Genomic DNA, 27618 nt, shown 5'->3' with positions numbered 1-27618 from the left:
GATTCATGTGTGAGTGTTTTTGTGAGCATGTACTGTATGTCTCTTTTTCTGTTTCTCTCGATTTTTCTTTGTTTCCCTCCCTCTATGTTTCTCTTTGTTTCTCTCTCTCCTCTTTTTTCCTCTATATGTTCCCCTACCCCTGTCTTTCTCCCTCTTTCTTTCTTTCTTTCTCTCTCTCATTGCTCTCTCTCTCTTTGTCTGTTACCTACCTCTCTCTTTCTCCCTCTCTTTTTCTCTGTTTCTCCCACTCTTGACCCTCTATCCCTCTTTCCCTCCCTCCCACATTCTCTCTCTGTCTCTTTCTGTCTCTTTCTCTCTCCCTGTTTCTTTTTCTGTCTTGTTGTCTCCCTCTTTCTGTGTTTCATACTCTTTGCGTTTTCCTGCAGTACCATGATTGGTGGCTAGAGGGTGGTGTATGGTCACAGAGAGCCAGTTGGATGCTAATGTTTTCCTGCCTTCTCTCTCTGTCTCTCTCTCTCTCTCTGTCTCTCTCTCTGTCTTTGCTGGCTGGGCTGGTCACATGGGGAGAGGAGCCGTTTAAAATGCTTTAGTCTCCTCAGCCAGAGCAGAGCCAGACACTGAGAGAGGCACACAGCTCACAGCTTGTCCTGCATACACACACACACACATTCACCTACCTATCTACAGCACTGCAACTTTCAGGATTGGAGCAACACACATACATAGCTACAGAGGACGGGAGGACAGGAGTGACAGCCCCGGAAAGAAGCACCACATCTGAAGTGAGTCCATGCTTTGTCTCTGTTTGTGTCCCTGGTTGGGTGGTGGTTGTGGAGGGAGAGGTGACAGGATTCAACCTATGGATCCTCTAGTCGTTATGACAACATGTTTTCAGTAGTAGCTTGCAGGATGGATGGAGACACAGCGGAGCCGGATCTCATGGAACTAGTGCTTCTATGATCCTGCTTTATCTGGAGCTTCAGTGTCTTGGGTCTGATTCATTGAAACACACGCTGATCCTTAGTGATCTATTGAATGTATTCAGATGGAAATGGTTGAGTTGCTGTCAGCGTCTCTGAGCTGCTGTTAATGAAACACACTTTGCTCAGCTGCAGCTTGCTATCACAAAAAAGCAGTTCCGTTTCTCCCTCTCTCTCTCTCTCTCCATCCCTCCCTCCCTCTCTCCCTCCATCCCTCTCCCTCTATCTGTCTCTGGCTGCAATGTTACAAAGTGGATGCAGAGAGAAGGGAGCCGAGCGCTAGGAGAGACATAGAGAGTAAAGAGCAGGGTTAGTGAGTGAGGGGAGGCCATTGAAAGCCCTGACACTGGCCAGACAATTAGCTGTGGAATCAGTTGTGTGGCTCTTTCTTTCCCCATGGCCTCGTGGCGGAGGTCAGGGTACGGAGGTCAGGGTACGGAGGTCAGGGTACGGAGGTCAGGGTATGGAGGTCAGGGTACGGGCTGACCCATGTCAACACTTCAGCATGGAACCCATTATCATCCTCTGATTGATTAGTTTTAGCGGAAATCCCGTCTTTCTCCTCCTCTGTTGGGCTTCTTTTTTTGTTCTTTTTTGTCTGTTGTATCTCTGCTGTGGCTTTCTCTCAGTTTATGGATTTCCCTTTTTTAGGAGCACATTTCCTTTTTTAGGAGCACATTTCCCTTTTTTAGGAGCACATTTCCTTTTTTAGGAGCACATTTCTCTTTTTTAGGAGCACATTTCTGGGGTTTCTGGCAGGGAGCTGGTCATTAGGCGAGTGTTGGGATGTGTCTCCAGTATGTGATCTGGGAAGAGTGGGATTTGTTAGGAACAACCTCAACCCCATACCCCAGCCCAATACCCCAACCCAATACCCCAACCCCATACCCCAACCCAATACCCTAGCCCAGAGGGGCTTAATGTTCCTGTGTCTCATGACTTTTAGTTTCATACCATGTTGAAGTAGCAGGACACTCTGTAGGGTCCTCCCCACCTCATTCCCCAACTCATCCTTCACCTCAATCCCCACCTCATCCTTCACCTCATTCCTCACCTCATCCCTCACCTCATCCTTCACCTCAATCCCCACCTCATCCTTCACCTCATCCTTCACCTCATTCCTCACCTCAGTCCCCACCTCATTCCTCACCTCAGTCCCCACCTCATTCCTCACCTCAGTTCCCACCTCATCCTTCACCTCATCCTTCACCTCATTCATTCACCTCATTCCCCACCTCATTTCCCACCTAATCCTTCACCTCAGTCAGTCAGTCATCTAGTCAGTCAGTAAATCCGCCAGTCAGTCAGCCAGCCATTCAGTAAGCCAGCTAGCCAGTCAGCCAACCTGTCCGTCATTTTTCTTAAGTAGGCAAAGGTTTGGGGAAGGAAATTAGGTTTTAGCAAACAAGGCACAGGTTTTAGGGTGTAAGAGGCATGGCTTTATGGAAGAATGTGAGGATTATAGGGAAGGATAGAAGGTGAGAGGGGTTAGGAACGGGGTCTATGGAAGGAGAAGTGTTTAAATAAGTTGACTAAACTCTAGGGAAGGATGAATGGGTTAGGTAAAGGATTGATGTCTTTAGGGATGGATGCAAGTAAAAGATTCAAGAATTTAGCAAAGGAGGCAAGGTGCCTTTGTTTCAGAGAAGAGACCTGGTGTACCTTTTCTATGGAGTCTACCTATATATTTGTTATACTACTACCATATTCCCTATACATGGTATTACTTAACATCAGTCCCCATAAGGCATTTAGGTCACAGATCGCTGGAGGTGTTCAGTTTCAACTCCCTAGTTAATTATCTGGTAATTTCTCCCCTTCTGGCTCTTCATTCTCATCTTCTTACCTCACAACTGTGTTTATGGTTGAAACAGAACAAAGGTAAAGTAAAACTGTGATAATATTTCCCTTAACATACTTACTCTCTAGAGCAACATGCTCAACCAGATGTCAGGGTTACAAATGATCAGACGGGGGGGGGGGGGGGTCAGAGAGATCCATGGTTCCCACCCTAACATACACAAAGAGTACAAATTGGAAGTTGGTTCAGTGAGGATGTCTGAGATTGAGGAGATGACTGAACCCAGACACTGAGATGACTGAACCCAGACACCGAGATGACTGAACCCAGACACCGAGATGACTGAACCCAGACACCGAGATGACTGAACCCAGACACCGAGATGACTGAACCCAGACACCGAGATGACTGAACCCAGACACCGAGATGACTGAACCCAGACACCGAGATGACTGAACCCAGACACTGAGATGACTGAACCCAGACACTGAGATGACTGAACCCAGACACTGAGATGACTGAACCCACAGACTGAGGAGATGACTGGACCCACAGATTGAGATGACTGGACCCACAGATTGAGGAGATGACTGAACCCACTGACTGAGGAGATGACTGAACCCAGAGATTGAGGAGATGACTGAACCCAGAGATTGAGGAGGTGACTGAACCCAGAGACGGAGGAGATGACTGAACCCAGAGACGGAGGAGATGACTGAACCCAGAGACGGAGGAGATGACTGAACCCAGAGACGGAGGAGAAGACTGAACCCACAGACTGAGGAGATGACTGAACCCAGAGACTGAGGAGATGACTGAACCCAGAGACTGAGGAGATGACTGAACCCACAGACTGAGGAGAAGACTGAACCCAGAGATTGAGGAGATGACTGAACCCAGAGATTGAGGAGATGACTGAACCCAGAGACGGAGGAGAAGACTGAACCCACAGACTGAGGAGATGACTGAACCCAGAGACTGAGGAGAAGACTGAACCCAGAGACTGAGATGACTGAACCCAGAGACTGAGATGACTGAACCCAGAGACTGAGATGACTGAACCCAGAGATGGAGGAGATGACTGAACCCAGAGACTGAGGAGATGACTGAACAGGAACTGTCTCCTTCACTCGCGGCTGTCTAACAACTCACATGCTTAGCAGGCTTTATCTCTTCACACAGTGCCTCAGTTCTGAGTGTGCCTGTCTTTAGACCTTGGTGCTGTGTGTGTGTGTGTGTGTGTGTGTGTGTGTGTGTGTGTGTGTGTGTGTGTGTGTGTGTGTGTGTGTGTGTGTGTGTGTGTGTGTGTGTGTGTGTGTATGAGAGCTCAGAGGTGTCTTTTAAGAGTGCTGCTGTTAAATGAAGGCAGAGAGGGAACAAACACGTTTATTTAGCAGGTTTAATCTCCCCTTCAAGTTTCCCATCCAAGGCCTAGTTTGGCTATCTGTGTTTAGCCCTGCTAGGCTATATTTGTCTGAGTCAGAGTGGCAATACTTCCCACTGAGAAATTAATTAGTGGGCTTTTGTTGGACGTGATCCAACACTTTCTCACTAAAGCAACCTTACCAAGTACAGCTGTATATTCTGATACTCACATGAACTACTTCACCAGTAGATATCTGTCAGTACATTAACTTGCATTTACACTTCAATTCACATTTTCCACTATGTATCCACTATGGGGTGATACTTTGTCCTTTGACATCACTTTCATTTTGTTGTATGATATCCAATTTGTGACCAATGCCCTGGTTATCTGCAGCAACTCCCACCAGTGACGGGACAGTCGATATAGAGCTACGTGTGTCCTGAAGCACATCCAAAGCCGTTCTGGAAGCCAGGACTGTAATACTTATGTGCCAGAAGGAGAGCATTCTCCAGCCCTCCACCTTGATTGGCCTAAAAAGTGCCCACGCTGGCACAGGGAGTTGTTAGAGTGCGACGAGGCAAGGCAACCATATTGCCCGGAAAATCAGTCGGAGCTAGCCATTTGCCTCGCCCTCGGCGGGACTGCAAGGCTGATCTGCCAGCAGAATTCAAACCATGGTTTTGCAATAATGCAGCTAACTGATTTACTGCTGAACCATTTAGGGGCCCTCTAGGCTATTAGTATTTATTAAGATCCCCTCAGACTGTGACTAGGCAGCAACTAGATCAAACACAACTAAAATACATGTTAATATACATAGTAAAACACAATACGTGTTAATATACATAGTAAAACACAATGTGTGTTAATATAAATAGTAAAACACAATACGTGTTAATATAAATAATAAAACACAATGCGTGTTAATATAAATAGTAAAACACAATGCATGTTAATATAAATAGTAGAACACAATGTGTGTTAATATAAATATTAAAACACAATGCGTGTTAATATACATAGCAATACACAATGCGTGTTAATATACATAGCAATACACAATGCATGTGGTGGGGGGTGGTGTGTGTGGGGGGATGTGTGTGTGGGGGGGTGTAGAGGGGAGTGTGTGAGTTTGCGTAGGGGGTGTGTAGGGGGTGGTGTGTGTGGGGGAATGTATGTGTGGGGGGGTGTGTGGGGTTGTGTGGTGGGGGGCTGTGTGAGTGGTGGGGGGCTGTGTGAGTGGGGGGGGCTGTGTGTGTTGGGGGTGTGGAGGGGTGTGTGGGGGGTGTGGAGGGGTGTGTGGGGGGCTGTGTAGAGGGGTGTGTGAGTGGGGGGGCTGTGTGGGGGGGTGTGTGGAGGTGTGTGTGGGGTTTTGTGGTGGGGGGCTGCGTTGAGGGACTGCGTTGAGGGGGGCTGTGTGAGTGGGGGGGCTGTGTGGGGGGGGGTGTGAGTGGGGGGGGCTGTGTGTGTGGGGGTGTGTGGGGGGCTGTGTGAGTGGGGGGGTTATTTGTGTGTGGGGGGGGTGAGTGGGGGGGGCTGTTTGTGTGTGGGGGGGGGGGGTGAGTGGGGGGGCTGTGGGGTGGGGGGGTCTGTGTGAGTGTGCTCATACTCGTGTAGCGATATCAGGGTAGTATAAACTAAGGCTGCTGACTAAGTGTTCTCTTTGAGAGGTCTGACTGTGCGCTGGTCCAGAAGTGACAGATCGGAGGGTAGAGCTGCCTGGAGGCCATGATACTGCAGCAGGAATCAGGGCTCAGTGCAGTGAGGACCCACAGCAGCGTACCCTGATGCAGAGGCCTGTCCCAGAGACAACAGGCCCCGGACCTGAGTAGCTCTGGGCAGTGAGTGTGGCGTGTGTGTCTGTGCCCTGCTCTCCTTCCCGTTCAGGATTCTCCTACATGAAAGGTCATGGAGCCATGGCTTTGGTAGATCTATCGCTAGGCTAGTTCAGACAGACATAGGCTCTATGGTCTTAGTACCCAGCCCTCCTAGACAGACATAGGCTCTATGGACTTAGTACCCAGCCATGTCATTTACAGACCAACTTCTGTACACAGTACTTGGAGCTTTTTGGAGCTGTTTGTTTGAATGTTTAGGAGCTTTGCAGAGCTGTTTGACTGAAGGTTTTGGAGCTTTGTAAAGCTTTTTCAGTGTTTTGGAGCTTTATGAAGCTGTTTAAATGTCTTGGAGCTTTGTGAAGTTGTTTGAATGTCTTGGATCTTTGTGGAGCTGTTTGAAAGCTTGGTTTTGCAGTGAGATGGAGGCTGTGTGTTCTCCTTTGCTTTCTTTCCTAGCTACCGACCGGAGGGCTTTTAATCTATTAACGGCTGATCCTTAAACACTAATCAATGCAGCCTTTTATATTTCCATTAAGGCAGAGAGGAAATGAATAAATAAATCATGTTGGCTGAGTAGCTGCAGGTCGTCTGGTCGCATCTCAAACATCCTCTCCTTTCCTCTCCTCTCGTCTCCTCTCCTCTCGTCTCCTCTCATCTCCTCTCCTCTCATCTCCTCTCCTCTCATCTCCTCTCCTCTCATCTCCTCTCCTCTCATCTCCTCTCCTCTCATCTCCTCTCCTCTTATCTCCTCTCATCTCCTCTTCTCTCCTATCCTCTCCTCAGCTATCCTCTCATCTCCTCTCATCTCCTCTCCTTGCCTCTCATCTCCTCTCCCCTCTAGAGCACACATGGCTTCCGGACTTAGTTACCAGACCAATGTGACACTATTTAAAAGTGTGCATTGGTTTATTAGTGATGCCTCTTTTGATAGCATTCAGCACGCTTCATTACAAGTGAAAGAGATGGGGCTGGACTGTGGGCTGGAGCAGGCGGGCTCTCCCTCTTTTTCTGAAATGCATTAGCATCTTGTATTCATTCTAACAGGAGCGGACGGGGAGGTGACTGAGTGTTTTACTAGGCTCCACACTGACCGGGGACTGTGTCTAGAACAGTAGTTCTCAAAATGCTTTCAACCCACTTTTTCAAAATGACAAAACATTGTGAACCAAATTACACCAATCAAAATATTTTTTTCGGATAATGTACCATATTATTTGTATTATTATTATAATTAATTATTAGTGGAATTAGTGGAGGTGGTAATGGTGGTAGTACTAGTATTATTATTAGTATTCATATTATTATTAGTAGTAGTAAAAGTAGTATTTGTGGTAGTGGTAACTGTAGTTTAAGCTATAGTATTATTCGTATTATTATTGGAGGCGGTCGTGGTAATGGTAGTATTATTAGGAGTATTGGTAACTAGTAGTGGTGGTGGTGGTAATGGTAGTATTATTAGGAGTATTGGTAACTAGTAGTGGTGGTGGTGGTAATGGTAGTATTATTAGGAGTATTGCTAACTAGTATTGGTGGTGGTAATGATAGTATTATTAGTAGTATTGGTAACTAGTATTGGTGGTGGTAATGATAGTATTATTAGGAGTATTGGTAACTAGTAGTGGTGGTGGTGGTAATGGTAGTATTATTAGCAGTTTTGGTAACTAGTAGTGGTGTTGGTAATGGTAGTATTATTAGTAGTTTTGGCAACTAGTAGTGGTTGTGGTAATGGTATTATTATTATTAGTATTTGTAACTAGTGGTGGTGGTGGTAACGGTAGTATTATTAGTAGTATTGGTAACTAGTAGTGTTGGTGGTAACGGTAGTATTATTAGTAGTATTGGTAGTTAGTAGTGGTGTTGGTAATGGCAGTATTATTAGTAGTATTGTTAACTAGTAGTGGTGGTGGTAATGATAGTATTATTAGTAGTATTGGTAACTAGTATTGGTGGTGGTAATGATAGTATTATTAGTAGTATTGGTAACTAGTAGTGGTGGTGGTAGAGGTGGAAGTAAATACTGCACACATTTGCTTTCTCAATACAGAAAGGCTACAGATGTGTCCTGCAGGATGAGAGACCGTATCAAGTAAAGAGTTCAGTATATTTCTGTGCTTTATCTTTGTCATTGTCAGAGTGGAAAATCCCACCTTATAAACAGCGCTGAAACTTAGAAGTAACTTTCTATGTACGGAGACACTTGCACAGTTGTTTCAGTTTCATTGCGGGCTCTCCGCTGCTACCTGAATCAGTAGGAGGCCAGCCCATTTCAGCAGTTCGGAATTCCAGCATTGATCTTCTGTCTGCCTTTCAGTCACATCAGCACAGCAAATGTTTCAAATGGTGCCCAATTCCCTATACAGAACACATATGCCCAGGTTAGGGGTCCCATCCTGGAGTTCAGCTCAATTACATGTAACCATACGGACCCCACATGAAATTAAACCACACTGACCCCACATGAAATTAAACCACACTGACCCCACATGAAATTAAACCACACTGACCCCACATGAAATTAAACCACACTGACCCCACATGAAATTAAACCACACTGACCCCACGTGAAATTAAACCACACTGACCCCACATGAAATTAAACCACACGGACCCCACATGAAATTAAACCATACGGACCCCACATGAAATTAAACCACACTGACCCCACATGAAATTAAACCACACTGACCCCACATGAAATTAAACCACACTGACCCCACATGAAATTAAACCACACTGAGCCCACATGAAATTAAACCACACTGAGCCCACATGAAATTGAACCACACTGAGCCCACATGAAATTAAACCACACTGACCCCACATGAAATTAAACCACACTGACCCCACATGAAATTAAACCACACTGACCCCACATGAATTTAAACCATATTGACCCCACATGAAATTAAATCACACTGACCCCACATGAAATTAAATCACACTGACCCCACATTTATTTAAACCACACTGACCCCACATGAATTTAAACCATATTGACCCCACATTTATTTAAACCACACTGACCCCACATGAATTTAAACCATATTGACCCCACATTTATTTAAACCACACTGACCCCACATGAATTTAAACCATATTGACCCCACATGAAATTAAATCACACTGACCCCACATGAAATTAAATCACACTGACCCCACATGAAATTAAATCACACTGACCCCACATTAATTGAAACCACATTGACCCCACATGAATTTAAACCACACTGACCCCACATGAATTTAAACCACACTGACCCCACATGAAATTAAATCACACTGACCCCACATGAAATTAAATCACACGGACCACGCATGAATTTAAACCACACGGACCCTGCATGAAATTAAACTACAAACTCCCGGCATGCAATGCAATCCAACAGACCCAGCAGGAAATTGAATCCAACAGACCCCTTAATGTCCTCTGATAGATGCGTTGTGTGTGTCTGTGCGTATTTCTGGTGTGTGTGTGGCTTGCTGGGTCTTTTTAACCTGAGCATTTTATCTCTGTCCAGAAAATCTCCACGGGTCTTTATTACCTGAACATGTTGTTTCTGTATAGAACGGCTTTAAGGGTCTTTAATTAAAAGAGCGTAGCTCTATCTGATAGGTGAACCTGAACCAGCCTCAGGAGCTGTAATCCTCACTGAACAGACAAGATAACATTGTGTTCTCTAAAGCACTCTGCATTCATTCACCTCCACACTGCCTGTGTGGCTCACAAGGCGGTCCCCCTTGTGAAAGAGGTATTATCCTCGATTAAATGTTTTTTATATATATATATAGACCTGCCCACCTGGTCTTTCCTGTCCCTGTTCAACTGGTCTTCCCTGTCCCTGCCCACCTGGTCTTCCCCCATCCCTGACCACCTGGTCTTTCCTGTCCTTGCCCACCTGGTCTTCCCGGTCCTTGCCCACCTGGTCTTCCCGGTCCTTGCCCACCTGGTCTTCCCGGTCCTTGCCCACCTGGTCTTTCCTGTCCCTGCCCACCCAGTCTATTTAATGCTCTATTTTAAATAATCTGTGTTGATTTGATTGGGGTAATGGTGTTTGACAGTAATGGCAAAATTTTACAGCCCAAGAAATTTGCAACATTTTCATGATATGACCACATTTGCATATGTTTGCTTATTTTAATAGATATTGCAAATGGTTGTCGTATGCGATATTATTACAATTAGCTCTGTAGGCTGTAGAGAACAAAGAATGTCATTAACGTTAAGTCTTTAGCCAATACACTAACCACAGTTGCTAATTAACAGTAGGTAGTCTTTAGCCCTTAGACCTATCAGAGTTAAAGGGTCTGTTCAATTCTTAAGTTTCTGCTCAAACTTTAGTTAGTTATGCACTCAGTTTACCCAGTTATTGACCCCCTGGCTGACATTGCTTTGGCTGTTGGGTGTGTGTGTATCTGTGTGTGTCTGTGTGTGTGTGTGCGTGCGCATGCACGCAGGTGTAGGTGTGCTTGAGCATTTGTCTTCAGGAGACTGTGGAATTATATGAGATTGCAGCTGAACAGGATTCGGAAATATGTCTGGCAATGAAATGCACCCAGGTGTTGAATGTGTCCCAAATGGTACCGTATTCCAGTAGTTCCTGTAGTTCATTACTTTTATCCAGGGTTGATGGGGCTTTTTGTAAGGGAATAGGGTACCATGGTTTTCTTAGAAACACTTGATTTCAATTTGGTCTCCTGCTTGGTGGTGGTTTGCCTTCCTGTATTTTCAATTAAATCCTACATGATGCTGACAGGGCCCTTTAACTCCCCTGGCCACCTGTCTCTCCTCCCTGGCCACCTGTCTCTCCTCCCAGGCCGCCTGTCTCTCATCCCAGGCCGCCTGTCTCTCCTCCCAGGCCGCCTGTCTCTCCTCCCAGGCCGCCTGTCTCTCCTCCCAGGCCGCCTGTCTCCCCTCCCAGGCCTGCCTGTCTCTCCTCCCAGGCCACCTGTCTCTCCTTTTTGGCCTGCCTGTCTCTCCTCATGTCATTGGTGTGTTAAAACTCTCTCTTTACGTTCATTGCTGCACTCCCCCAACTGTGTCTTTTTGCACAATGGATTGTAGTTACCTATCAAGTGTTTTGTAGCGAACTAGACTGAGTGTTTGTCCAATGAAACTACAACTCCCTGAAGCTCAGTGACCCATTTGGTTCGTTCCAGTTTTTCTCATTAATTATTAGATTTCTCTTTAGAGAAACATCTCGTCTGATTTGGTTTCCGGTCTGACAGTTCCATTAGAAATACAATTACAGCCGTTGTATGTCAGTGTTCAATGTGCCTGAGGTGTGAACCTTTAAATTGTGAATAAGTACTGTTTTAATAGATACTGCTAGGGATAATGTTTGTTTTATGTTCTATGATGGTTCTATAAAAAGTGATTGTGTTACTCTAATAGTATCTCTATAAAGAGTTACAGTGTTAGTATTCATATTGTACGGTTCCAGTATTGCTATGAAGGGTAGTGTTATAGTACTGTTATGGTAGTGCTATGAAGGGTAGTGTTATGGTACTGTAATGGTAGTGCTATGAAGGGTAGTGTTATAGTACTGTAATGGTAGTGCTATGAAGGGTAGTGTTATGGTACTGTTATGGTAGTGCTATGAAGGGTAGTGTTATGGTACTGTAATGGTAGTGCTATGAAGGGTAGTGTTATGGTACTGTAATGGTAGTGCTATGAAGGGTAGTGTTATGGTACTGTAATGGTAGTGCTATGAAGGGTAGTGTTATGGTACTGTTATGGTAGTGCTATGAAGGGTAGTGTTATGGTACTGTAATGGTAGTGCTATGAAGGGTAGTGTTATGGTACTGTAATGGTAGTGCTATGAAGGGTAGTGTTATGGTACTGTTATGGTAGTGCTATGAAGGGTAGTGTTATGGTACTGTAATGGTAGTGCTATGAAGGGTAGTGTTATGATACTGTAATGGTAGTGCTATGAAGGGTAGTGTTATGGTACTGTAATGGTAGTGCTATGAAGGGTAGTGTTATGGTACTGTTATGGTAGTGCTATGAAGGGTAGTGTTATGGTACTGTTATGGTAGTGCTATGAAGGGTAGTGTTATGGTACTGTTATGGTAGTGCTATGAAGGGTAGTGTTATGGTACTGTTATGGTAGTGCTATGAAGGGTAGTGTTATGGTACTGTAATGGTAGTGCTATGAAGGGTAGTGTTATAGTACTGTTATGGTAGTGCTGTGAAGGGTAGTGTTATGGTACTGTTATGGTAGTGCTATGAAGGGTAGTGTTATAGTACTGTTATGGTAGTGCTGTGAAGGGTAGTGTTATACTACTGTTGTGGTTGTGCTATGAAAAGTGTTTTATAGTACTCTTATTGTAGTTCTATGAAGGGTAGTGTTATTGTACTGCTATGATAGTACTATGAAGGGTAATATAGTAGTCTCATTGTCATGAGAAGGAGCATATTATAGTAGGACCATATTGTCAGTAGTGTTATAAAAGATTATACTGTAATGTTAGTAATACTATAGCAATTTTACGAAGTGTTTTAGTGTTAGTAGTGTTCAAATAATGTTACACCAGTGCTATGATGATTTACTGTGTTAGTAGTGTTTGTAGTGTTAGTAGTGTTATATTAGTGCTACGAAGAGTTATGTGGCTTGTAGTGTTATAGTGCTGTTATTTTAGTCCTATAGTATGAAGGGTTATAGGGTTTATTGTGTTATAGTGCTGGTATGGCAGTGCATTGAAGACACCAGACTGTGGTGAGATGGGACTAAAGCATCCCAGGCATTAGCTCAGAGCCCCCATTAGCACCCCCAAGACTGATTTGGAAACGTGTCGACATGCGTCACTTGAGCCGATTGCAATCCATCGACCAACTGCCTGTGGAGGACACGGGCGTCTTAGCTCTCCCTGTTCTTGACTTAGCCCTGACATAGCTCCTCCAGTCAGACATTCCTGGTGCCACTAATGTAGCATTGCTTTGAAGTGTCATAGTGTTAGTAGTGGGGTAGAGGTGTAACAGTACTGTTATGGTAGTACTATGAAAGATCATAGTGTTAGTAGTGGGGTAGAGGTGTAACAGTACTGTTAGGGTAGTACTATGAAAGATCATAGTGTTAGTAGTAGGATGTTAGTGAAACAGTACTATTATGGTAGCGCTTTGAAGGGTTATTGTGTTATAATTGTGCTATGACACAACTATAACAGGTAGTTTCTACAGAGGAGAATAGTGATTGCTCCCAAAAGTCACCATTTCTAGGTTCTCACTACTCACCTTTGGACCTGGAGTTTTGCTGGTTTTTTTGTCTACCTGGTGGTTGATTCAATTGACTTGGTGTTACTGCTGGTTTTCTATTCTACCTGGTAGTTAAATGCGTTCACTTGGTGTCCCAGAACTAAATCAGTTCCTGATGAAAGGGCTGTAATTAAAAACAACTGTACTCTGGGACCTGAGGCCTGGAATTGATAAGCAATAATTATTCCCCCTCTGCCTTGGTCAAAAGTAGTGCACTAATTATTATTATCTTTGGGTCCTGGTCAAAAGTAGTGCACTAATAATAATTATCTTTGGGTCCTGGTCAAAAGTAGTGCACTAATAATTATTATCTTTGGGTCCTGGTCAAAAGTAGTGCACTAATTATTATTATCTTTGGGTCCTGGTCAAAAGTAGTGCACTAATAATAATTATCTTTGGGTCCTGGTCAAAAGTAGTGCACTAATAATTATTATCTTTGGGTCCTGGTCAAAAGTAGTGTACTAATAATTATTATCTTTGGGTCCTGGTCAAAAGTAGTGCACTAATAATTATTATCTTTGGGTCCTGGTCAAAAGTAGTGCACTAATAATTATTATCTTTGGGTCCTGGTCAAAAGTAGTGTACTAATAATTATTATCTTTGGGTCCTGGTCAAAAGTAGTGCACTAATAATTATTATCTTCGGGTCCTGGTCAAAAGTAGTGCACTAATAATTATCTTCTTTGGGTCCTGGTCAAAAGTAGTGCACTAATAATTATTATCTTTGGGTCCTGGTCAAACGTAGTGCACTAATAATTATTATCTTTGGGTCCTGGTCAAACGTAGTGCACTAATAATTATTATCTTTGGGTCCTGGTCAAAAGTAGTGTACTAATAATTATTATCTTTGGGTCCTGGTCAAAAGTAGTGCACTAATAATTATTATCTTTGGGTCCTGGTCAAAAGTAGTGCATTAATAATTATTATCTTTGGGACCTGGTCAAAAGTAGTGCACTAATAATTATTATCTTTGGGTCCTGGTCAAAAGTAGTGTACTAATAATTATTATCTTTGGGTCCTGGTCAAAAGTAGTGCATTAATAATTATTATCTTTGGGTCCTGGTCAAACGTAGTGCACTAATAATTATTATCTTTGGGTCCTGGTCAAAAGTAGTGTACTAATAATTATTCCCTTTAGGCCCTGGTGTAAAGTAGTACAGTTAACCAAAAACACATGCATAGATCAGAGTAACAGTAGTGGATTGTTTTTTAAAGTCTCTCATTAAAAATGTAACGTTTCTGTAAAAGCACCACAGCAATCTGCCTGTGAAACTCAACCACTATCATTGTTCTGTAAATAAATGCATTGGTTTAAAGTGCAGACGTAGTTCTTCATGGCAGCATCTGAGGTCTTCAACTGCAGTATAATCTTAGTTCTTCATGGCAGCATATGAGGTCTTCAACTGCAGAATGAACGTGGTTCTTCATAGCAGCATATGAGGTCTTCAACTGCAGAACAAATGTAGTTCTTCACAACAGTATCTGAGGTATTCGTATGTGACTGTTTAGGGATATTGTTTAGGGTGTTTATTTTTTCAAGGTGGTTGTTTAATGTTGTTGTGGGGGGTGGGATCGTGGGTTGTGTTGGGGTGTCTACTGTAAAGTGCAGCGGGTGAAGGAAGCATACATTTTTTTCTTAAAGTAAGGAATTGCGTTGCCTGGCCATTTTGACAGGGCCATAAATAAATAATCATGTTTACCTATAACCACTACTTCTCATTCATCACACCCATAGTGGTTCCAGGCTGCTATGCTTACTGTAGAGAAGAGTTCTACATTTTGCAAACTGAAGCTAATGGAGATCCCCACCTTTTGTAATGTGTTCATCTATTTTAAATGCTTACCTTATGGCTGTTTCCTCCTGGAAAATGCGACCTGTTAGATAAACTGACATAGCTGAAGGGAAAAGGGCTATCGCCCAACACCTGTAGTCCCAATCTGTCTCCTGCAATTATGACTCTGATTGCCAGGAAGCTGAAGAAATGCAGAAGCTGTTTAGACAGCACATAGATGGGAGGTAGGCAGGTCTTTCTAGATGGGAGATGGGCGGGTCTTTCTAGATTCGAGGTGGGCAGGTCTTTCTAGTTGGGAGGCGGGCAGGTCTTCCCTCCCCATACCAGTGGGTTAACCATTTATATTAAGTAACTGGGGAAATCAACACTATCTTTTTTGTGGAGAAATCATATCTTAGAACTGTGCCATGTTATGTGCATTTAATAACTAAATGTCCAGATTTATGAAAGGACATGAGATGGCTGAACTCCCACCCTAATATGACTGGAAGAATTAGCTGTGTACATCATTAATTACAGGCAATCCAAATGTAGCATTACCTCTGTGTGGAAATGTAAATACATGTAAAATGTGCATTCCTGAGGTCCCCATACAATTGTGTCTGAAAGCAATAACCAGGAGTCAGATGACTTTGTAGTCTTCAAACAGTTGCATCCTGCTACACTTGTTTATAGAAAGACCCAGATGCTGTTTGGAGAGCAGATAGAGGGGGCCATTACAGATGTGTTAATGGGCGCAGTAAATACAACAGTTGACAAGGAGACATTAAAGTGGGTGTAATTTAAGACTAGTGACAGCCGCACTGCCTGCTGTGGATGAGAAAAATAGATTGGGCAGTTTACCTGCTGGATCACAGAGAGAGAGAAGACAAAGAAAGGGTGAGAAAGAGAGGAGGTGTAGAGAGAAGGGAGAGAGGAGGCAAAGTGAAAATGGAGAGAGGAGGCAAAGTGAAAATGGAGAGAGGAGGCAAAGTGAAAATGGAGAGAGGAGGCAAAGTGAGAAGGTTGAGAGGAGACAGAGGGAGAAGGTTGAGAGGAGACAGAGGGAGAAAGTTGAGAGGAGACAGAGGGAGAAGGTTGAGAGGAGACAGAGGGAGAAGGTTGAGAGGAGACAGAGGGAGAAGGTTGAGAGGAGACAGAGGGAGAAGGTTGAGAGGAGACAGAGGGAGAAGGTTGAGAGGAGACAGAGGGAGAAGGTTGAGAGGAGACAGAGGGAGAAGGTTGAGAGGAGACAGAGGGAGAAGGTTGAGAGGAGACAGAGGGAGAAGGTTGAGAGGAGACAGAGGGAGAAGGTTGAGAGGAGACAGAGGGAGAAGGTTGAGAGGAGACAGAGGGAGAAGGTTGAGAGGAGACAGAGGGAGAAGGTTGAGAGGAGACAGAGGGAGAAGGTTGAGAGGAGACAGAGGGAGAAGGTTGAGAGGAGACAGAGGGAGAAGGTTGAGAGGAGACAGAGGGAGAAGGTTGAGAGGAGACAGAGGGAGAAGGTTGAGAGGAAACAGAGGGAGAAGGTTGAGAGGAGACAGAGGGAGAAGGTTGAGAGGAGACAGAGGGAGAAAGTTGAGAGGAGACAGAGGGAGAGGAGGAGGGAACCTTTTATGAATGATGACCAATGGTTTAAACAATAGATGATCCCGGTTCTGAAGTGGACAAAAATGTGTCATCACTTTTCTTTCTTTTACACTCAAATGTCACTCCCCCTCCCTCCATCTCCCCCCATCTCCCTCCTCTGACAGCTCAGGTGGACAGGACATTATTTATTTTCTCTGATTTACACTGAATAAAGAATTGTGTGAACAGGACATCATCATTGTCAGTTGTTCAAAGACATTTCTGTAAAGGACACTGTTTTTTAGATATGCCTTGAAGAAAGATTTGTACATAATACCAGTTGGATAGGGGTTAGTGTTTGGGTTAGGTATGGTTTAAGGTTAGGGTTAGAGTAAGTGTGAATTAGGTTAGAATTAGAGAACACGGTCTAATGTTCTTGCTAGCTTGATTGCTTTGCAATCTCCACCCTCTTCCAGGCTGAAATGCAAGTTGAGTCAACCAATTACATGCCTTAATTCCACTGCTTGAAGAAAATCCTATCTTGTACATGAAAAAAGTGCTGTTTCTTGTGGATGTCACAAATTTCTAATAACCAGCCTGTGTCTATTTCACAAAAATCTCTGACACTGTGCTAGGTAGAGATTTACTGTACAAGTTGGGATTCATCTAAACTAGAAGAAGAGTGTTGTGTTGGGAACATTGAGTTTTTTGTCCTGTCAGTCCCTGGAGTCAGCCATTATATCTTTGCATGTCTTCATCCACAATGGCACCCTGTTCTCTTTATAGTGCACTACTTTTGAAGGAATGTGGTGCTGTTTGGGCCATTGTGTTATCAGTGGGCCAGCAGAGGCAGAACAGGCTGGTGTGGATCAGAACAGACAACACATCTGAGTCTGGTCCATCCCAGTCAGATCCCCTTCAGACTTGGCACTGGAAATCATTGAACCTGTGCTTTTACATGTTCGCTCTTATCTAGTGTGTTTGGTCACACCCCGCTGCCTCCCCAAGGTGAGGAGAGGGGGAGGAGAGAGAGAGAGCGAGAAGGATAGGGTGAGGTATGGTTTGATGGGTTTGAGAGAGAGAGGAAGGAGGGTTGGAGTGTTAATGGCTGCAAGGTAGGGAGGGGTCAGAGATTTGAGGGATTATATGTCTCTACTCAGCTCTAGGCTCCTCCCCTCAGGGACAAAGGAGGAAAATGTCAATACAGGTTATGAGAGAACATGAAGTTCCCTGTCATCCCTGTGGTAACAGAACACTGTCATCCCCACAGCAACAGAACCCTGTCATCCCTGTAGTAACAGAACACTGTCATCCCCACAGCAACAGAACCCTGTCATCCCTGTAGTAACAGAACACTGTCATCCCCACAGCAACAGAACCCTGTCATCCCTGTAGTAACAGAACACTGTCATCCCCACAGCAACAGAACCCTGTCATCCCTGTAGTAACAGAACACTGTCATCCCCACAGCAACAGAACCCTGTCATCCCTGTAGTAACAGAACACTGTCATCCCCACAGCAACAGAACCCTATCATCCCTGTAGTAACAGAACACTGTCATGCTACACAAACAGAACCCAGTTATGCTAGTCTTAACACACACAGACACACCCACACACACAACCCTTCAGAACCTCTGTTCGCAGTGAGGTGGAAACAATTTCAGTGAGGTAAACAGTACAATTTCCACCACAATAACATTGTAATGTTAAGATCCCAACATTTTGATGACATGGGGTATATATTGGATAGTCATTGGCTTGACAGCGACGGCCTTCACCACCAAGGGCCACTATGGGCCAAAAGGCTCAGTAGGCTACTGTGTTCCTGTTCTTTGCAGGCTCTTATGTATTTGAGGCTCATAGCATTGCTGTGTAATATGATGTTGACTGTTCAACTGAGTCAGCTATCACTGCATCGCTCCATCCCTCCCTCCCTCACTCCATCCCTACTTCACTGCCTCACTCCCTCCCTCGCTCCATCCCTCCCTCCCTCACTCCATCTCTCCCTCGCTACATCCTTCCCTCTCTCCATCCCTCCCTCGCTCCATCCCTCCCTCACTCCATCCCTCCCTCGCTCCATCCTTCCCTCTCTCCATCCCTCCCTCTCTCCATCCCTCCCTCGCTCCATCCCTCCCTCGCTCCATCCCTCCCTCGCGCCATCCTTCCCTCTCTCCATCCCTCCCTCACTCCATCCCTCCCTCGCTCCATCCCTCCTTCGCTCCATCCCTCCCTCCCATAGGTAATGAATGTCCTGTAGAGGTTGTGTAATTAACGTTCATAGCAGCAGATTATTATTTGGGATATTATATTGTCGCTTCCCCAAGCCACTACATGGCAAATGTCTCAGTGTTTAAATATCCAATCTTCTCATCTGCATTGGAGAGGGAACACCATGACAACCCCCAAAAAGGGATTGGTTTTGCAGGTGGTGGCCACAGACAATTGCTTTCCTTATCCTTCCTGACTGATTTGTAAATAACACTGATTATTTCATTATCATGGCCTCCTGCCAATCATGTGGATGTTACTTTAACACGTACCACCTACCTGAGCATTGTTGCAGACCATGTGTACCCTTTCATGGCAACGGTATTCCCTGATGGCATTGGCCTCTTTCAGCAGGATAATGCACCCTACCACAAAGCAAAAGTGGTTCAGGAATGGTTTGAGGAACACAACAACGAGTTCAAGGTGTTGACGTTGCCTCCAAATTCCCCAGATCTCAATAGAATCGAACATCTGTTGGATGTGCTGGACAAACAAATACGACCCCATGGAGGCCCCACCTCGCAACTTACAGGACCTAAAGGATCTGCTGCTAATGTTTTGGTGCCAGATACCACAGCACACCTTCAGGTCTAGTGGAGTCCATGCCTTGATGGATCAGGGCTGTTTTTGTGGCAAAAGGGGGACCTAGACTATATTAGGCAAGTGGACATAATGTTATGGCTGATCTGTGTATATATAATATATATTATAATAATGATAATAGTGACAAACAAGGAACAGACACACAAAAGTGTTCAGGGCCCTGGAGCGTGTTTTTAAAAAAGAAAACAGAAGAGGAGGTCAGGGAGAAAGGAGTAGGTCAGGGAGAAAGGTGAAGAGGAGTTCAGGGGGAAACCAAAAGACAAACCTGTCTCCAGCAGTGGCTGGGTCATTTCTGGGGTGGCCTCACAGTAGTGGTTGGGAAGGAATGGGAGTGGGCGGTCGTAGTAGTGTTCTCCTTGCTGTCTTTCTGCTCTGTGCCCAGCTCCCACATTGTTGGGGCAGAGCAGCTTCAAGGGCAGCTTGGCTTGGCGACATTCACCTTCTTTTACCTTCAGCATTTTCTGTAGTTTCCCTCCTGCTTGCTCTCCTGTGGCCTGTATATACCTCCAGAGAGATGAAGTACTGTTTTTGGGACAGAGGCCTTCCTTATTCAACTGCTGTGTCTGTCCCATCATCCCTGTTAAACAGGGAAAAACAAAGCAATGTTGATATATTAGCAGCACTGAGTAACACCCGAACACTAGAGGGTGACTGATTGATCAGCCTGGCCCATTAATTAGGTCAGATTTGATTTAGAAACAATTGGTAATTTGTTGTAGCCCGATTATTGGCTATACTTTTTTTCGGGGGAAACCCTAACCCTAACCGATTGGTCATTAATTGGTAAATTCTTAAAAAATGCTTTTGCATTATTTAAAATGAACATATTTCATAATCATACATTTATTTTAAACATGTTTGATGGTAATAATCAACAATATTTGAAAGTTACATTAAGTGTTCATTGTTTATTCAGTATTGTTGTAATTGTTGTTATTTGGTTATAATTGTCAGATTAATCGTTTTCTTCAAAACCATAAAACCCTCTATACCTCAACATCATACAACCCTCAATACCTTAACACCATTCAACCCTCTGTTCTTCAACATCATACAACCAACACCATTCAGTACTGTATACCTCAACACCATTCTGTATGACGCTCCTAGAGGGTAATTTATACTCCAGACTGGCTGACCCTCTGCAAAGCTTAGGAGTCTGGGGTCAGAGGTCAGGGGGTCAGGGGGTCAGGTAAGTTAATATCCTGACATCACATATGTAGTGACCTTCCCAGATGATAACTCAGAGCTCACACACTGTCCCTAGCAGATATGAGTGTGTCCTCCGTTGTAAAGTCGGCTTGTTAAGAACGGCTGTTCCCCACAGATATGGATGAGACGCTCTGGATATAACATGGATCATTAAAACTCTTGGATTATTATTCTGATGTCATACGACAGTTCTGGAAGGGATTAAGATTACACTGTGTGAACTCTGTAACTCCTTTTGGCTTTAAACTTCTTAAATACGGAGCTGAACTTCAAATATAGGCTTTTATAAATGACCCTACAACAGTCTGTGAAACTGAGTTGCACTATATAGTGAGTCCCAAAGTTTCCTCTGTTCCCTTAATTGATAGTGCACTCCATCACACTAGTCCTGTGGGAAGTATTGTACTCTGTAGGTCTCATTTGGAACAGACACATGGAGGATAAATATGTTCTACTCTCCACTTCTGCTGGCTTCAGGCTGAGTTTCCTTTGAGTTAAGGATTGTTGGTTTATGTGTTTGTTTTGGTTTGTGTTAGTTAATGAAATGACTGAATTGTCTTGTCAGAATGTAGGATTGTTTAATGCAGTGGAGGAGGGAAGGCTCTGGGTGGATGGAGGAAGGCCCTGGGTGGATGGAGGAAGGCCCTGGGTGGATGGAGGAAGGCCCTGGGTAGAGGAGGGAAGGCCGTGGGTGGATGGAGGAAGGCTCTGGGTGGATGGAGGAAGGCCGTGGGTGGATGGAGGAAGGCTCTGGGTGGATGGAGGAAGGCCCTGGGTGGATGGAGGAAGGCCCTGTGTGGATGGAGGAAGGCCCTGTGTGGATGGAGGAAGGCCCTGGGTGGATGGAGGAAGGCCCTGGGTGGATGGTGGAAGGCCCTGGGTAGAGGAGGGAAGGCCCTGGGTAGAGGAGGGAAGGCCCTGGGTGGATGGAGGAAGGACCTGGGTAGAGGGGTGGATGTGGTGACAAGGTGGAGGGGTGATGATACTCATCATGAATGTTCATACTAAGCTTGGGACGTGAGTGCGTCTGTCTGTTCTTCAGTCAATTTGCACCACAAATCACTACAGATACATCTCCTCAAACAAATCACTACAGATACATCTCCTCAAACAAATCACTACAGATACATCTCCTCAAACAAATCACTACAGATACATCTCCTCAAACAAATCACTACAGATACATCTCCTCAAACAAATCACTACAGATACATCTCCTCAAACAAATCACTACAGATACATCTCCTCAAACAAATCACTACAGATACATCTCCTCAAACAAATCACTACAGATACATCTCCTCAAACAAATCACTACAGATACATCTCCTCAAACAAATCACTACAGATACATCTCCTCAAACAAATCACTACAGATACATCTCCTCAAACAAATCACTACAGATACATCTCCTCAAACAAATCACTACAGATACATCTCCTCAAACAAATCACTACAGATACATCTCCTCAAACAAATCACTACAGATACATCTCCTCAAACAAATCACTACAGATACATCTCCTCAAACAAATCACTACAGATACATCTCCTCAAACAAATCACCACAGATACATCTCCTCAAACAAATCACCACAGATACATCTCCTCAAACAAATCACCTCAGATACATCTCCTTAAATAAATCACCTCAGACACATCTCCTTAAATAAATCACCTCAGACACATCTCCTCAAATAAATCACCACAGATACATCTCCTCAAATAAATCACCTCAGATACATCTCCTCAAATAAATCACCTCAGATACATCTCCTCAAATAAATCACCACAGATACATATCCTCAAATAAATCACCACAGATACATCTCCTCAAATAAATCACCTCAGATACATCTCCTCAAATAAATCACCTCAGATACATCTCCTCAAATAAATCACCACAGATACATCTCCTCAAATAAATCACCTCAGATTGAACTTGTCAGCAGGGTCTCCTGTCTCACCAACCCAATGTGTGTTTGAGTAATGGAGGTTTTGGGTTAATGCCGAGGACACCTTTCCATCACTTATGGAATAAAAATAACAAATTCTTTACTTTATTATTTTTAGCAAACTGGTATAATAATCTGAATGTTTTCTATGACATGGGAAATTAATTAAGAGATCATGTTTGTTGAAGTCATTGTTGAGAAGTGAACACTTTGTTTCCTGGAGAGAATCCAATCTTGTAAGAACCATTTTTATAGGTGACCTAAATCCTTTAATCACTGTTAAATGCATGTGATGTCTGTTATGCGTGTGGTGTCTGTTAAATGCATGTGAGCTGAGAAGATTTAAAAGCAAGTTGTGACTTTTCATATCTCTATGACAAATCACAAACCAGGTGAGGAGAATCAGTTCCTTATGCAGAGGGGCTACATAAGGATTTACTATACAGAATGGTAATGAAAGGAGACGTCATGGCAATATGTCACCGTTTCGGCACAGGTGGATTTAGGCTTGCTGCTTTAGCAGGCTAGTACCCACAATGCAGCCCTGCAAAAGTGACAGAGGCCTGTTTTTATGTCTTTGTGACCAGGAAAACTAGTTTCATGGTCTACAGACATTGCACCACAGTTTAAATGTAAATGTGGTTTTGTCCAGAGACACATGTTACATACTAATGAAAGTACACATGGTAATGTAAGGATGAACAAGCCTTTAGTGCACTAAATTGCTGACGCAGAGAGACACACACAGACACAGTTGGTGTTCTCCGTTGGTGGTGGTTTTTTTACGTCAGTCCACAGCAGTAGTGACATGACCTGCTCCAGACGTGAGACCTAAAATATCATGAACGGGATGACAGCATGACTGACACACACACACACACACACACACTGTCCATCCAATCATTCATCCATCCACACACACACACACAGCCTTTAGTGCAGCCTGTGTGTCTCTCCCAGCCATGACACATGCTGTAATCCATCCTGTTCAGCCTGTCTCGGTTGCATTAGCAAACGAAGTTAGAGCCCAGTGCTGCCATGACTAATGTCCTGTATGGCCTCCAGTCGGCAGGGCTCACGGCCCAGTGGTCTAGTATGTGGATGATAGTGGTCTCCTACACGTGAGAGAAGCTAGCCTGCATATTACCATGTGTTCACTAAGCTTCTGAATTACTCCCTCATCTCTCTCCCTTTATGTTTCTCTGCTTTTCCCTCTCTTTTTCTCCGTCAGCTTTGAGTCGACTGTCAACATATGTTGTCGACCACTGGCAGCGTCTGATTTACCCAATCATCTCACACACTTTCTCACTTCTTTCTCTACCTCTTTCTCTTGTTCTCTTTAATTTTCTCACTTCTTTCTCTACCTCTTTCTCTTGTTCTCTTTAATTTTCTCACTTCTTTCTCTACCTCTCTCTTGTTCTCTCTCACTTTCTCTCGTTCTTTACTTCTCTCCCTTCTCGCTCTCTCAGGGTAATGTGAGCTTCCTTGTTTTTATCCCCTGGGTTTTCTGTCGCCAGAGCAGCTCATGCAGCCTTGCTACAGACAGACAGACAGACAGGGTTATTTTAAACTTCAGCTGTATCTAATGTATCTAATGATTTAGATTTCAGCCGCATCCAGAACATCATCTACATGTCTGCCGAATTAGACTAATAAGAAGCAGGATCAACATGCTACTTGAGTCAACAGACTTTCTGCACCAAAATAACTCTACATGCCTTGCAGTCAAACGTAAAAAGCATTCACCCAGACAAACTCTGTTTTGTCAATAACATCTGTTGCATCACATCCACAACCATTCTGTCAAAGTGTTGCCTGTTTATAGTTCAGTGGAGCAGAGCAGACTGTACCTGAGCACTGCTGCTGGTGCTCAGCGTGGAGAATGGACGGGTAATATGCCGAGTGTCAGGCTGTTCACCGGCGCCGGCTAAAAGTCATCATTCATTAGCCTTGAAGAGAGAGTAGTGATATGGTGTGTGACTGGAGGCTCGTTAGGTGCGTGTGTGTGTGTGTGTGTGCATGCGTTTCTTGTACTTCACTATAAAACATAGATAGAAATGTCTCCAAACTTTGATTGAATCCGAAAAAGTTGACTAATAGGATATTTTTCCTTTTCTCATTTTGAAAAAGAAAATGTCTTACCTGAAGTGTTAGGTTTATGGCAATAGTTGGCAGTTGGGTTAGGCATGCTAGGCATTATGGGTAATTTAAGGTAGTTTAAGTTTAGGCATAAATGTTAGCTTACTGATGTTAAGGTTATGTGGTTAGGGTTATGGGGGTGGGGTTAGGGAGTAAGGGTTAGTTAACGTAGATTTTTTATGGGCAGTCAACTTTGGTGTCCTCAAATAGGTATTGTAAGTAAATGTGTGTGTTTGTGTTACAAAACATGCTAATGACTTCTGAGTACAGTTTCTTACTGCCAAATATGGGTATTAGGTCTGAGGAGGAAACATATGAAGACATGTCTTTTTTCACCACATACTCATCTTTCTATTATGTTCTTCCTCCTTGCTTTCGCTATGTTATCCAGCTAAGCTGATGTTAGCTAGTTAGGTTGGACAGCTTTACAGGGATGTCGTGAGGGCATAGAAACTTAGGACAATTCCAAAGGCCCTTGACTGACAGGGACCCTCAAAAATATATTAGAACCTTATAACTCTTTTTGGACAGTCATTAAAATTGATGTAATGGACAGAATACTGTATGTACAATTTACAAATTTACAAATAAAACTAATGATTATATTTAATTTTCGAATTTTTGGGCAAGAAGTAGCCATCCAGACCTCTGCATTACCCCCCTCTCTTTTTATATACTGTAGAATGGTTCAGTCCTGCCTTCACCAACTCTATTTAAGTTTAGCCAGAGGGAACTAAGGGCAGTGTTGCCAGATGGGGATATTTCCAGAACAATTGGGCAATTTTTAATGGCAGTTTGCAGGCACAAAATGACTGAGTGGGTTGATTTACAGGTTGTATAGAAAAAATTGCATTTGGTGATTGTGCGGTATACTGTCACTAAAATCTGGCAACCCTGAATGGGCTTAGCTAGCTTAGGCAGCTGAGTTAAAGTCCGGTTTTCAGAAACGAAAGGAAAAACAGAATAGACTTGAAATAGGGAAGAGAGGGTAACAATTTCTCACTATACTATTTCTTCTTTACAAAGAAGGGTGAATTAATTATTCCATACTGGTGCGGTGCAATTTAATGAATCTGTTAATTCTATTGTTAGCTAGCTAATGTTATAGCTAGCTATCATGTTTTAATCACTAACAAAATGAATATGAAACATATTCAGTACCCATCAGTTACTGATTTAAGGTGCCTACTTTCTCATCCTTATTAGCGTAACATTATGTTTTAGGTTTTTTTCCACAGAAAACTGTTATATGAAACAAAAAATGACAGTCAATGTTCTTATTGACTGCAGGCCCTGTGGTGCTGGGCTCTTGGGGTGTAGGGCTAAGTCAGGGCCAGTGACAACTCAAATGTCATAGGCTTGATACCCACATACTTAAGCAGTTGTTGCCCAATATACAGAAGTCTGACTCTGCACAACATAGTTAATATACTGATACTGGTGTTCTTTATTTAGAAATCTCCTACTTATTTTTGTTTGTTTGTCATAATGCCAGTAATGTTGATTTATAATTATTTAAAGATTTTGATCAATATTTGAGTTATGTATTTTAAGTTATTTGTAAATTTTCAGAGAGTTCATTGATGTTCCATTTGAACTTTGAAAGATGGTATTTAGAATGTTTGCCCACAGACTGAAGGCAGTACTGGTGTACTTTATTTAGAAATATCCTACTGATTTTTGTTTTTTATTTTATATCCATAGAAACAACACAAAATTTGTTTTAGCCATATTATGCCAGTAATGTTACTGTATCTTCATTTAATTTAAGTTACTATTAAAATTATTTTTAAACTATGAAAGATTACCTTTAGTACGTGCTTTATATCATTGATAGGTTGTCTTCAAATAGTGAATTCCACTGCATCATGTTGTAGCATGTTGTAGTGTTGTAAAATCAATCAATAAAGAATATAGAGGTTAATTAACTTATTTTTCTAAGGAACTTTGTAGCAATGTGGCATCCACATTCATTTGAGGGTCCTAAAATGATATCCTTTCATGGGAACCAAAATCTCTAGTGGTGCCCCCTAAGTTAACAGCAAATGTATGATTAACGGTAAATATATGGTTAATGGTAATTGTATGGTTAACGGTCATTAGATGGTTAACGGTCATTAGATGGTTAACGGTCATTGGATGGTTAATGATAGTTTGACTGTATGGTTTGAACGGTAAATAAATGCTTAATGTTATGACTGGTCTTTCTTGTCAGAGTAGGCTTTCTGTGTTTGTTTTCATGATGAGGAGTGGAAGATGATCCACAGAGGACATCACACAGTCCTGGCATTTATTTTTTGACAAGACAGCTTCAGAAAATAGCTGCTGTTGATATCGACATGGAAGTCATGATGTTCAGGTTGTCCCAGAGACGTTTTCCTTTCAGAAAATGTAACGTAATCAATTAGCTTAAACAGTCGGGGTACTTCAGAATTTTTTTTTACTTATCTTTTAGGGAACATTTCAAAGCACTGCCAACACTGCATTACATTCTATGCAATGGAATAAATGATTCACTTACTTTTGCAAGAGTTAGATGGTCAAAGTAAAAAATAAATAAGAGACATTTCTATTTATAGCACAATTATGTTAAAGCCACAGTGTCTTTATAAGATAATGGACTAGATGGAGTGTTTAATCTTTTAATGCATTTATACGATAAAAGCGAATAGAATAATGAGTTGTCGGTGAGATGGTAAAATCCGTTGGTGAAGAAGAGAGATGTTGCTAAGGATTGAAACAGGCCTTTAGGTCTATAGTAACAAGCTGTTTACTATTCTACAGCCATGTTTACCCTTCTGCCCCCCCCAACCCCACCCCCCCCCTCCCTGTAGGCTTCTCAGAGGTCACCCTGACGTCTGTAGGACAACAACACAACCAAATATCTGGGTCCTTC

The 27618-nt window shown here is 43.2% G+C and overlaps 1 protein-coding gene across 2 annotated transcripts in view; it reads left to right on the top strand.

The window, feature by feature from the left end:
* Window positions 1-491: 491 nt before the first annotated feature.
* cntfr (ciliary neurotrophic factor receptor) overlaps window positions 492-27618 on the top strand; it is a 214643-nt gene continuing 187516 nt past the window's right edge. The window contains exon 1 of one of the 2 annotated variants that reach the window (XM_020042725.3): window positions 492-743. The gene's annotated coding sequence lies outside the window, so the exon portion shown is untranslated. The remainder of the gene's footprint in view (window positions 744-27618) is intronic. The other variant, XM_013140250.4, reaches the window with a different exon arrangement.

Source organism: Esox lucius, chromosome 23 (genome assembly GCF_011004845.1).
Source record: "Esox lucius isolate fEsoLuc1 chromosome 23, fEsoLuc1.pri, whole genome shotgun sequence".
Lineage (NCBI taxonomy): Eukaryota > Metazoa > Chordata > Actinopteri > Esociformes > Esocidae > Esox > Esox lucius.
Note: the sequence above shows the minus strand (reverse complement) of the source record. Positions and strands in the feature narration are given on the sequence as shown.